Here is an 11,727-nt window from a genome sequence, read left to right as displayed (position 1 = left end):
GCATAGTCATTGTGTAGGCTCAACATCACATCTCCTAGGGACTGCGTCACTCCCTCTGTTGATCGATTTTCCTCTTTGAGACTTTGATTGTTTCCTCCTGATCTCACATCTCGACTTTTGGCTTCAAAAATCGATCTCTCTAGCAAAAATACGGATCTCCTCAAGGCCTTGCGTTGCCTCTGCATCAACCTACGTTGTCGAACGTAGTCTCTGCGTTGTCTCTCCCAGATCTCTCTCTCTGCCTCCTCTGCTGAGTATTCTTGGATAAGGAAAAATCTCTAACCGAAACTATCCTTGCCCCTCTCTGCAAGAAATCACTTCGAATCTCTCTGGAAACTACTGCACTGGTCACTTCAGAAATTCAATCTTTGATCTCCCACTCGATGTGTCTTCCAAATGCCCATCAACCCTCCTCTTATAATCCTTATGTTGAGAACCAACAACCCACATTAGATTCTAATCAATGGCTCAGATCATTTTGGCCTGATCCTCGTCTTCTTCTAGAAGTTTCACCCATAGTTTGATTAATACCTTTTAATTATTTTAATTTCCTAAGTTTAGACTTAGGCACCCATTAAAAATAGTTAATTATTTTAATAAAACTGATTTCGGGTGGAATTTCCGAAAACAATTTCTGGGTATTGTGGAATACATGTTTCCAAGTCTCCCTTCAAATTTTGAATCTTAGAGGACATCCGATGCTACCATAAATCAACACAGTGAAGCCCAAATGTTAGTTTGGTTTTGAGATTTATATATAGCATGACTCTTGGCTCTGTGGAGAAGATAAAAGGTGTATCTAGTTTTGTCATGAGTTCATTTGGTATAATATAAATATAGTGTGGTTGTTGGATCTGTGGTGAAGCCCGAAGGTGTACTTGGTTTGGTCACGAATTCGAGTTTAAGTGAATCAATTTGGATTGAGATGCACAACGTTGTTCCTAGCTTTGTGGTAAAACCAAAGGCGTATTTGGTTTTGTCATGAGTTCAAATCCAAGTGAATTTATCTAGTCTGAGATATATACATAGTGTGGCTCTTGATTATGTGGTTAAGCCTGAAGGAATATTTTTTAGTTTTGTCACTAGTTCGAGTCCAATTGGAACTTTCGGTCTATGGCTTGATTCAAGCTAAACCATTTTTCGCTGAATAGAAATGAACAAGGAACTTTGTAGCTAAATTGGTAATTGGTTTGGTTATGCCATGGGTAGTCACAATTTCGAGACTTATCACGGCTTCCAAAATATTTTTTACTTAATTGAAAGTGCATTCTGTCAAATCTTTAATCAAATCAATAGAGTGCATTTTGTTGAATGCTCACTAGAAAAGTGCATTTTGTAGACTGCAAATTGAAAAGGTGCATTTTTTTAATCAGTTAATTTTTATAATGTTTTATGGGTCAATTTGAGGTGCAAATAAATTTTTGAAAAGGGGAAAATGGAAAGAATTTGTCTGTAATATGAAAGGGGAGCATGAAAAGTCATGAAGACTAGTTTTTGACGACAAGAAGTTGTGTTTCCTTTATTTTTGTCAAAATATGTTAGGGAATATGAATATGTTTTGACTTTGTATAAGAAATGAATAAAAGGTTGCTATTGATTATTGAAAAACTAGTTGAATCTGCATTGATGTGATTATATTTAGAAGAGTTGTTTATTGTGTTGAGCATGTGGATCTAGTTTGAAATATTGTGAAAAGTGGTCCACTATGTTTTCAACATAGTCACTGATACCTATGACTATGTTGACGTGATGTAGGTTTCCAACATAGAAGGTATTTTCAATATAGTCATAGGTATCATTGAAGAAGTCAAGGAAGCCAATATTGTTCATAAAATATTGAGATCACTTCCCTCAAAGTTCAATCCTAAAGTATCATACTTTAAGGAAATATCTGACATTCAAAAGTTAAACATGGATACCCTTCATGGAACTCTTACTACATATGAAATAATGAAAGAAAAGGAGAATAAATGCACCAAATAAGTCGCATTCAAATTAGCCAAGGAAGGAAGGAAGCATGGTACTCAAAAAATCTCTAGTCATGAATCAGAGCAAGAGGGAGCCAAATTTGTAAGAAAGATAAAAAGGTAACTTGAAAGTTCAAAGTTAAGATTCCATTTAATTTTTTTGAATGTGGAAGAATAGGACACTATGGATCCAGATGTCCTTATGTAATAATAAATGATAGTAACAATGAAGTAAATTTCAAATCTAATGATTGTAAAAGAAGGTGAAATGCCAAAAGGAGAAGCTTGTATTCCAAAGAATACAATGGTCATGAAACAAATGAAAGCATGTATAATGATGAAATAGGAGAATATTGTTCATGTTTGAAGAAGATATTGAAGCAAAATTTGATTATGAAGGAGATCTCATAAGTGCCTTGGAACAACTAATATCTCTAAGAAAGAATGTAGATAAACTAGAACAACAACTACAAGAATACGAATATAAAGATCATGATGCAAATTTTATCATCTCTCCAAAAATTGAACTGGAAGAAACTAAGAGGATAAAGGAGATTATGTCAAATAAGTTAATAGAAAAGGAAGAACATTGTGAAAATTGGAAGAAAAAATTGTTCTTTTGAGAGAAGAATTAGAAAAGACCTCAGATTAGCTCAATCAAAAATTGAACCTCTATAAAGGTTCTAAGTCATTAGAGCACATCCTTATCCTACATATATCCCCCCCAGTCAAAATAGGCCTCAATTATCAAGAAGATCACAAGACATTGAAAGATGAATCTCCCTCAAGGAAATCAAATGGAGAACAACTTAAGAGCTATGTGGAAACATTAATGGGATCAAGTAGCAAAACGATTTAAGACTCCATTCAAGTAAAGGATCAACCTAAGCATACACACTTCAACATATTAGGTGACAGTTAGAAAGGAACCAACAATCAGAAAGACACAAATAACCCAAGCAAGGAAAGAAACAAGGATTATGGTATAAGAACCACTATAACAAAAATATTCTCAAGGGATCTACAAGTAGCAGTGGAATAAATGATAAAAAAATAAATGAATCTCTTCCAAGGAAAAACTTCAAAAGAAATGCCTCATCAAGACAACTTCATTTAGCTAGGTATCAAAATATGTTTCTTGGTCATTTTTTCTCATGCACAAGATTTGGACATAAAGCAATGGATTATAGAACCTATGTCGTGAATGATTATATCACACATAGAGGATATAATCAGACTTTCAGGAAAAAAATATATGGGCAATCAAATTAGAGGTTATAGAAACAGGTCATATGGGTCATTCTTGCTAACATTCAAGCCCAATACAAAATGCTACAAATTCCACAATGAAGGGAATATAGCCCATGATTGCAAGATTCATTTGAGATAATTCAAGGAAGAGGGATTCTTTGCTAACCCAAGAGAGATCATCAAGGTATGGTGAAGAAAATAGGAAGATATGAGGATAGATATGATCACTTAGATCTAATCCACTACTCAAATCTTCTTTAAGTATATGAATGTTTGAAATGAAACTTGAATAAGAAATAGTATGCAATATGGATGCAGGAAAACACAATATTGAGAAAAATCCCAAGCATAGGGTAAGAAACTATTAGCAAGAGTAATTGAGAAGTTTAGGAAAGTACAACCACATGACATTAAGAATTTACAAGAGGAAATTTTATTGATTGGGAGAGAGCCCAGTCATAAGGGATGCAAGTCCACAGGTATATATAGGAGTGGTTGTGAAACATTCACTCAGTAATAAGCAATTTCTAGACCAAAAGACATTCTCAACAAGTCCCTTTTCCATTGATGTTAAAGGGGGAGAGAGAGTAAACATTGACAAATGGGAGATGAAGTAGATTCCGAACCAGTGACTTGACAGGAATTAGAGGAAATTTCAGCCTAAAAGTGGCCTCCTAAGGAAAAATAATAAAATAGTAATTAAAATAATAAAATAACATTTATAAATTTTGGAGGGAAAAGAAGAAAAATCCTTTTCTTAATTGTATTTGTGGCTTATCTCCTTATAGGTTTACTCAAATTTCAAGTGTAGACACTTGTTGGATGCAGAATTAAATTTCACATCCAATGAGTACCCATTATGCATACTTTTGAGAAGACCCACATTTATTTATGATCCAGGAGGATCTTGTCAGTGCAGTGTATCCAAAGAGTTCAGGTCATCTTCAGCTTCGTCATCTTCGCCATTGTTCTTCAGTGTCTCGTGTTGGTTAAATTTTTCATTGTGGAATGTCATTGTGACAAAGTGATTGTAATGGTTTTACTATGGTGATGTAATTAAGGTGTAAATGACCTAAGTTTAAGGTTAAGTTCCTAAACCTAAACCTAGTACTAAATATAAGGTCATAATCCTAAGACCTAGCTCTAATACCAAACATATGGTACAAAACCTAATTACAAACCCACTTCGAACTATGTATAAAACATATTGCAAACAATGCAAACAAATATACAGTCCTAACCATAGTGGTCATAACCGCAGCATGAGAACAGTCAAGTCAAACCATAGTGTAAAAGACCACATGTTGTAAGCGTGTCCAAGGATGTGACATGTGAACACGATGGTTAACCGCAGCAGCTAACCATGCGGGGAACAAAACCGTCAGCATAGGTTATAGGTCATATGGACAGTTGGGTCACCGCGCCACTAGCCGAAACCGTCGGAGATGACCACAAAGTGGCCGTTGGGGGTTAGATCACCCATTCACATGCCAATAGTCAAACTATTCCCTGTTGTTACATGATCGCCAGCAGTCCAACACTTATCCAAAGTATGTTTTGGGTTTTTGGTTGTAGTTTGTGCTATTTTAGTCCAACCACCATGTGACTAGGTCATTAAGTGTCACAAAGTGACAAGACCGTAACCCTCAACCTTTAATGCAAACCATACATGCCTAAGTTTCCCATCAGGAGTTCAAATGAACCTAAGGAGATATAAATTCAACCTTTTGATCACGTAGAGGGGAATTAGAGTGATTTCGAAACTTGTATGAAGATGATGAGCTAGAGAAGTAGTTCTTGTTTTCAGTGTATCTTGGTTGTTCAAAGGCAGAATTGGGAACCGAGATAGGCGTTGGAAAGCTAGGAGAGAGAGGTTTCTGTTGACAGATACCAGAAGTGCCTGTGTGAACATTCAGTTTGGCATTTTTTCTATGTAAAATACCTATTTCGATCAATCCTAATAATGCGGATCCGAAGACGTAGTCCATCAGGGACGAACTCCGTAATCAATGTTTGTTGTCTTCTATCTCTGTTTTTTCTGAAAATTCATGTCTAATTATGTTTCTTAAGTTCTCGATTAAGTCTTAAATCAACTGCGTTCCTTCAATATTCCACATTCAACACTTAAGGTTAACGATCAATTCACTATTGGCAATTAATCAATTCTACTTCAGTTTAGTTTATGATCGATTTCAGATCATATAATTTGGTATCAGAGAAGGTTGCGTTTTGTAGAATTTTTGCCAGTGAATGTTAACCAGGTCCAAGTCACGACGTGGAGAAGGAACACCTGAGGAGTTCAATCTAGAAATTGGAAAGTGAAAAGTCACTCATAAATCGACAATGACAGGACCTGATGCAGGTGAAACTCCTGAAGAGAATATGAGCGAGGAACAGTTTCAGAAAGTGGTTTTGAGCATGCAACAGATGTTGGGAGAGCTCTACGAAGATAAGAAGGTGAGAGATGCATCTTCTTCTTCAAAAACATCGAAGAAGGAGAAGGGAAAAGGCAAGGTTGATAAACCTCCTTCTCCTCCATAATCTCCATCATCATCATCTTTTTCTTCTTCTTCTAGTTCAGATTCGGAAGCAAAAAAGAAATCTAATAAATCATCTCTTTTGAAACTTGATGTAAAATTTTATCTACCTATTTATGGTGGTGAAATGAATCCTAAAAAGTTAGATAACTCGATTAAGCAGTTAGAAGTGTATTTTCGTATTCAGAACATTTCTGATGAAAAAAAAAAATTCAGTTAGCTACACTTAGAATGGGGGGGGGGACTTTAATCTAGTGGGAAAGTAAAACTCAAATAGATGTAAAGTGGAATGGTAAAGTCATCTCTTCATGGTCTAAGTTTTTAAAAGCTCTCAAAAAACAATTCTATCCTTTGGGATACATGCAACAAGTTGTTTTTGATTTGCAACATTTGAGGCAAGGTAAAGGGCAGAATGTTCAGGAGTTTACTCAGGAGTTCAAGAAGAAAGCTTTGGTGCTTGGTATTCCATTAGATACACGTGAAACTTTATTAAAGTACATTGGCAGTTTACATTCATATTTACAACATACATTATTGATGTTTAATCCTGATGACTTTGATGAAGTGTGTATTCAAGCCATACATATTGAATCAGGTGGTAGACCGTTCAATTTTTCACAGAAACCATCCAAACAGTTGGAAATCAAGGATTCCAAATACAGCAAGAGGAAGAGAAATTTGAAGGGAAAGAGATTAGCGACAGCTCAGAAGGAAAGTGAAAGACCTACTTGTACTCATTTCCAGAGGATCAAACATGATGAGTCCAAATTTTGGAAACTTCACCCAGAACTTAGACCAAAGAAGTTCCAGAAGAAGAAAGGTGAAAAGAAGCCTATTGCAGCAATCCAACAAGATCTAGGCTCTGACTTAATTGATGAAGGTAAAATAACCGCAATGGTTTCGAAAGGTAAAACTTCTGACACTGGTTCAAGTTCTAGTACTTCTGCATCTTTTTCAAACATAAATCATCTGAATGAGGATAAAAGGGTTGAATTATTTCATATAAGGATAACTTCTAAGCATAATAAAAAAGATACATTATTTGACAGTGGATCACAGGAAAATTTAATATCTGAATATTTAGTTAAGAAACTGGCTTTGGACACATAATCATCCAAGACCATACCCATTAGGTTGGCTAAATAAAGAGACTCAGATTAATGTCACAAAGCAATTTCAGTTAAAATTTTCCATCACAACTAATTACATTGATGAAGTGGATTTAGATGTGCTTCCAACAGACATATGTGGAGTAGTGCTAGGAAGTCCTTATCTCAATGATCATGATGCAGTGTTTCATAGGAAAGAGCATAAATATCACCTTAAGAAAGATGGGATTGAATATATTGTCAGGGCACATAAACTCAAATCAAACTTGGATTTAGTTTTAGTTAATCAGATGAAGTGATTAATAAGTTCAAGTAAGAAATATGTTCTCATGGTTGTAAAAGAACAACATAAGGATTGACAGGATGATTTTTTAGTCTGTGAATCTCAGTTTAAAGATGGATTGGTTAAAGTGGTAGATTCTTTTCAAAATCTATATAAATAACTAAAACATCTTCCTCCTAAGCGAGAAATACAACATGAGATACAATTTATGTTTGATGCCCCTCTTCCTAATATCAGAATGTATCACATGGAAGTTATAGAGAACGAAAGAATAAAGAAACAAATTCAGAAATTGATTGAAAAAGGTTTCATTTGACCCAGTTCATCTACATGTGGTTCACCTTTAATTTTGGTTCCTAAGAAAGATGGGACATGGAGAATGTGTGTCGACTTTAGGGCCTTAAACAAAATCACAATAAAAAATAGGTATCCTCTTCCCAGGATAGATGATTTACTTGACCAACTGAAAAATGTTGTTTATTTCACTAAGTTATATTTGCGAAGTGGGTACCATCAAATTCGCATTGCAGTAAATGACATCTAGAAAACTGTGTTCAAAACTAGGTGGGGACTATTTGAATTGTTAGTAATGCCTTTTGGTTTGTGTAATGTGCCAACAAATTTCATGCGGGTTATGAATGATGTATTCCTCCCATACATTAATAAATTTTTCATTATCTAATATAATGCACTGCGTAAATCCCCCATACTTAAATACTTAGATGATATTCTGATTTTCAGCTCAAGTATGGAAGAGTATATATTAGGCATGTTAAGCAAGTTTTTGAATTGTTGCACAAGGAAAAATTGTACCTTAAACTTTCCAAATGTGAGTTTGGGAAAACTTCACTAAATTATCTTGGTTGCATAGTTGGAGGTGGAAGTTTGAAAATATATCCAGCTAAAATCGATGTGATTGTTAAGTGGCCAAGACCACAGAATGTGATTGAAGTTAGAATTTTTGTAGGTGCAATTCAGTATTGGAGGAAATTTATTTCTTAGTTTTCTTTGATTGCATCACCATTACATGATTTAACAGTGATGCAGGAACATCCAGACTTAGCTAGCAATGTGAAATATTATTCACATGTTGTGGCTAAACAAGTTGAAATTCATTGACCTGATGGGTCAAAAGGCAGTTTTACTAAGAGGGTTTGATCTCTTAAGAAATGAGTTGTATTTCATTATTGTAATAAGTTAGAAATTGCCTTATTTTAGGCTCAAAGATGAGTTGTTAGCATAGGTGTGAGATAGAGCTAGGAATTAGAAGATTTGTTGTTAGATTTATTAAAAATAGGGATTGATTTGTTAGACAAAGTTAGAGAGATATTCGATTGATAAAAGGAATGAAAAATGTAATGAAATGAAGAGAGGATTGAGGAGTGGATTTAGTAGAGCGAGAGCAAGATAGTGTGTGAATTGTATTTTGAGATAGAGGTCTTTTATTTGTGTAATCAGGCCAAGGTCGAGACTCTATAACTCTTGTAGTATGAATAAATTGGTATTAAGTGCATGATTATATATATATATATATATATATATATATATAGCCTGTGGACATCCTCGAGTGTTTGTTTTCTCTGTATTTAGATGATATTGATGCTTACTCTATGTTTTCATGCTTTACAATAGATAACATTGAGTTAAAGAATAATCGGGAGTTTATTTTATCGTTTTGGTTCCGCAAGCGGAAAACTTAGTTTACACTAAAAATCGATGCAAAACACATTCAGATTTAGAATCCGGACTTCAAAATTTATGGACGGAGGCTTTTAAGATTATTGGGTCCATAGGCCCAAATCGCATCGCTTAAGTGGGAGGAAACGGCTTGTTGAATCGCCAATTTCCAACATCACGATAATACAAGATCCGAAATATTATACCGAAGGGTTGATAGTCTATCGAGTCTGCAAAACACTATCGCATCAGCGCTTTGAAGTGGAAGAAGTTTAGACAGTGGCACTGCAATTTGTGATTGGCCAATTAGATCGTGGCCATTATATCACGATCTATCGTGACCGTTGGATTGTGGAAGCAGTTTGACTACAGTGGACAGTATTTCGAGCGCATCAAAGTTGGTAAGCTGTTTGGAAGGCCCAGCCTCGATTCCATTGAAAGGTTGACACATAGCAGAGGTGGAAGGAAGGAAAACCGCTTTATCGGGTGGTTAACCCTCGATCTACTGTGCTATCTGAAATCTCCGACAACTGTCGGATCTTACAGATCCAAATCAACGGTCACCGACGGTTGATGTGTTAAATTTTGGCATATGGTAAGCACGTCGATACAAAAGGTAAAAATAAATGTTTTGTGTGGTTTTTCAGTGTATTTCGATTAAAAGGGAAAATAGTTGGTTTTAGTTAAAAAGGGGATCTGCAGGGTGATTTTGGGGTTTTTGTGAGTCCCATTTCCACGCTGCGTCATTTGTGGTATCAGAGCAAAAGAAAGGGTTGTTTGTAGTGAAAATGCCGCCAAGGAGAGGCATTGGTCGAGGAAGACCTGACCCAAATGCAATTCTACTGGAAGAGGTACGTAGTTTGCGTACGTGAATGGAGTCAATTGAGACTGCCCAGAGAAGAGCACCTGATGAAGGAGATGAAAGTTCTTCAAAAGAATCTCCTGAGGAGGTAGTAGAAGAAGACAATGAAACTGCCAAAGTCCTCAAGATGTTGGTGAAAGTAGGGGGAAAACCCAAGGTGGAAATCCCTATGTATGAAGGGAGTCTAAACGCAGAAGAGCTAATAGATTGGATCAGATCCTTAGACCAGTACTTTGATTATGAAGAGGTTGATGAGGGGAAGAGAGTGAAGTTTGCAGTTACCAAATTGAAGGGTCATGCAGCTATCTGGTGGGATGAGTTACAAACATCAAGAACGAGGAAAGGGAAGTCCAAGATCAAGCTATGGGACAAAATGGTAAGTAAAATGAAAGCCAAGTTTTTGCCTAAAGACTATCATTTGAATCTTTTTAAGCAATTGCAAAATTTAAGGAAAAAAGGAATGTCTGTTAAAGAATATACAGAATAATTTTATAGATTGAATATTAAAGCAGGGCATGTATAGGATGATGTGGAAAAGGTAGATAGATATATCAATGGCTTAAGGTATGACATACAAGATGAGATTAACTTGTTGAGTCTGAAAACTGTTGAGGATGCCTATCAAGCAAGTTTGAAGGCAGAAGAAAAGATCTTGAGGAAACAAAATCAGAGGAATAGAGGAAAAAGTTCAGCAAGAGGTAGGGGAACTACCAGACCAAGGGGACAACAACATCAGCATGAAGCAGGAAGCTCAAGTAGCAGACCACCATAGAGGGGAGAATCTAACAGAGGAATATTTGTGCCTAGAGGAAGAGGGCGAGGAAGAGATGTTCGATGTTATACATGTGGAGAATGGGGACATATGTCATGTTATTGTCCTCATAATAAACCAACAAGTTAGAGGAATGAAAATGTGGCTGAGGCAAAGCCAGAACCACCTCGACTTGTGGAAAAGGAAGAACCCCCTGAAGAAGGTGAATCAATGTTATTGAGAAGTACTTTTCTTAGGGCAGAGCTGGAGATTAGAGAACCAGCACAGAGGAAGAATTTGTTTAGAACTACCTGTAAATCCAAAGGTAAGTGTTGCAAAGTAATAATTGACAGTGGAAGCACTGACAATCTTGTTTCTACAAAGATGGTGGACAAGCTCGGACTAGCAAAGACCATGCACCCTATTCCTTACAAGGTATCATGGTTATAGAATTGACATCAGATTATTGTAACTAAATGCAAGGTGGAGATACAAATTGATACGTATAAAGATGTGATATTATGTGATGTAATGCCCATGGATGTATGTCATGTATTTTTGGGAAGACCATGGCAATTTGATCGAAACGCTATTCATGATGGAAGGAGAAACACTTATACTTTGGAGAAGGATGGAACTAAACACACATTGCTGCCATTGAAGGACAATGCTAACAAAGGAACACCTGGAAGTAGTGTTATGTTGATAAGTGGAAAGGATCTGCTGCAGGAAGTAGTGAAGAATGAGGAGTTGCATTTTGCTATTGTGGGAAGACTAAAGGTAATTTTGACTTCCACAAACTTGTGTGATTTGCCTGAAGAAGTTAAAATTTTGTTAGATGATTTTTATGATATTATTGTGGATGAGTTGTCGAATGCATTACCACTGATCAGGACTATTAGTCATCATATTGACCTAATACCAGGAGTAAGTTTGCCAAATAAAGCAGCATACAGATTAACTCCTCAAGAGAATGCAGAAGTTGGAAGGCAAGTGTAGGAGCTGATGGATAAAGGGCTAATCAGAGAAAGTCTTAGTCCATGTGTTGTACCAACAGTACTCAGTCCAAAGAAAGGAGGAGAATGATGCTTGTGCACAGATTCCAGAGCCATCAACAAGATCAAAATCAGGTACAAATTTCCTTTGCCACGCATGGATGATTTAATGGACTGTTTGAGTGGATCAAAATACTTTACTAAAATAGATTTGAAGAGTGGATATCATCAAATAAGAATCCAAGAAGGTGATGAGTGGAAGATTGCATTTAAAACAAACAGTGGTTTGTATGAG

Source organism: Pinus tabuliformis, chromosome 5_2 (genome assembly GCF_031772625.1).
Source record: "Pinus tabuliformis cultivar Carrire ecotype Pingquan chromosome 5_2, CPIR1, whole genome shotgun sequence".
Lineage (NCBI taxonomy): Eukaryota > Viridiplantae > Streptophyta > Pinopsida > Pinales > Pinaceae > Pinus > Pinus tabuliformis.
Note: the sequence above shows the minus strand (reverse complement) of the source record.